The sequence below is a fragment of the Halichondria panicea genome, chromosome 2 (genome assembly GCF_963675165.1).
Source record: "Halichondria panicea chromosome 2, odHalPani1.1, whole genome shotgun sequence".
Lineage (NCBI taxonomy): Eukaryota > Metazoa > Porifera > Demospongiae > Suberitida > Halichondriidae > Halichondria > Halichondria panicea.
In genome coordinates, this window is record NC_087378.1 from 3,492,379 (window position 1) to 3,494,507 (window position 2,129).

Here is a 2,129-nt window from a genome sequence, read left to right on the forward strand (position 1 = left end):
AATACTATACAGAATCTTTGCAACAAGACAGTAAAAGCATAGAGCATTACCCTTCCTTATATGGAATTTGAGTACACACACTGTGGTCTGTTTTACTACTTAAATGTATGAGCACATCCCATATATAATAAGGAACCACAGTGCTCAACACACTTGTTTCTATTTGTGTTGCAAAGATTGTGCAATCTCCAGTATTGTATTGTAACTGTATGTTAGCCATGTATAACTTGAACTGTATGTTTAGCGGAATGGAAGGGTGCAGACGGGGAACAGTGCAGATGGGAACATTGCAGAGGGGATTTGCGCGCCGGAAAATTGGAGCAATTACCATACAAGTGCAGACGAATGAAGGAATGAACGCGCGTAGCGCGAAAATTTGAGCAATATATCGCAAGCAATTACCATACAAGTGCAGACGAATTGAACAATGTGACCACGTGGGCTAGATAAGCAACCAAACAAGAGTGTCGTACAAATGAGCGTGTTGATAGGTCGTGAAGTGGGGTGTTGTGGCAAAAAAAGTCACGCTTAATTACATACGAGACGAGTTCCAGCGTTGCTCCTAGTGACGGGTGCTGTGTAGGGTGACTGCAGCGGTTCATCCGTGTGTCCGCATCGTTGTAGACTGCCTGTGTCGGCGGGCGTCTGACCTGCTGGTGACTGGTCATCAGTGGGCTGGCTCCCTCCGGTCGAGTGCAGTTAGGTTTGCATCATTTCACGAATCACGAGTGCATTCGTACGGTCTCGCTGCCGGTCGATCCCCGTGATTGACTGTATCTGCAGGCAACGAGTGGGCCTCAGCTGCCCTCTCCTGCCTTCAGTTGGTGAGTCTGTGGCCGAGGATTTGCAAAATTGTTGAACCCTCTGCGGTCCGCGTGGCCGCACTGGTGTGATGCGTTGGCCGGCCCTCTGAACGAGGACGGTCGAGTGACACAGTGCGTCTCGCACGCTCTGGCGTCCCGATAGTTACCTGGTTGATCCTGCCAGTAGTCATATGCTTGTCTCAAAGACTAAGCCATGCATGTCTAAGTATAAACGCTTCTATACTGTGAAACTGCGAATGGCTCATTAAATCAGTTATAGTTTATTTGATGGTTTCTTACTACTTGGATAACCGTGGTAATTCTAGAGCTAATACATGCACAAAGTCCCGACTCTTCGGAAGGGATGTATTTATTAGATCCAAAACCAATGCGAGTCTCTCGGGGCTCGGTTCCTTGGTGATTCATGATAACTGCTCGAACCGTATGGCCCTTGCGCCGACGGTGCTTCATTCAAATTTCTGCCCTATCAACTTTCGATGGTACGGTAGTGGCCTACCATGGTTGCAACGGGTGACGGAGAATTAGGGTTCGATTCCGGAGAGGGAGCCTGAGAAACGGCTACCACATCCAAGGAAGGCAGCAGGCGCGCAAATTACCCAATCCCGACTCGGGGAGGTAGTGACAATAAATAACAATGCCGGGCTATTGTAGTCTGGCAATTGGAATGAGTACAATCTAAATCCCTTAACGAGGAACAATTGGAGGGCAAGTCTGGTGCCAGCAGCCGCGGTAATTCCAGCTCCAATAGCGTATATTAAAGTTGTTGCAGTTAAAAAGCTCGTAGTTGGATTTCGGGGTGGCCTGCCTGGTCCACCGCAAGGTGAGTACTGGTCAGCCGCCCTTCCTCTCGAAAGCCCCGACTGCTCTTTACTGCAGTGGTCGGGTAGTTCGGGACGTTTACTTTGAAAAAATTAGAGTGTTCAAGGCAGGCTATCGCCTGAATACATTAGCATGGAATAATGGAAGAGGACCTCGGTCCTATTTTGTTGGTTTCTAGGGCCGAAGTAATGATTAAGAGGGACAGTTGGGGGCATTCGTATTTAATTGTCAGAGGTGAAATTCTTGGATTTATGAAAGACGAACTAGTGCGAAAGCATTTGCCAAGGATGTTTTCATTAATCAAGAACGAAAGTTAGGGGTTCGAAGACGATCAGATACCGTCGTAGTCCTAACCATAAACTATGCCGACTAGGGATCGGTGGATGTTAATGTTTGACTCCATCGGCACCTTATGAGAAATCAAAGTCTTTGGGTTCCGGGGGGAGTATGGTCGCAAGGCTGAAACTTAAAGGAATTGACGGAAGG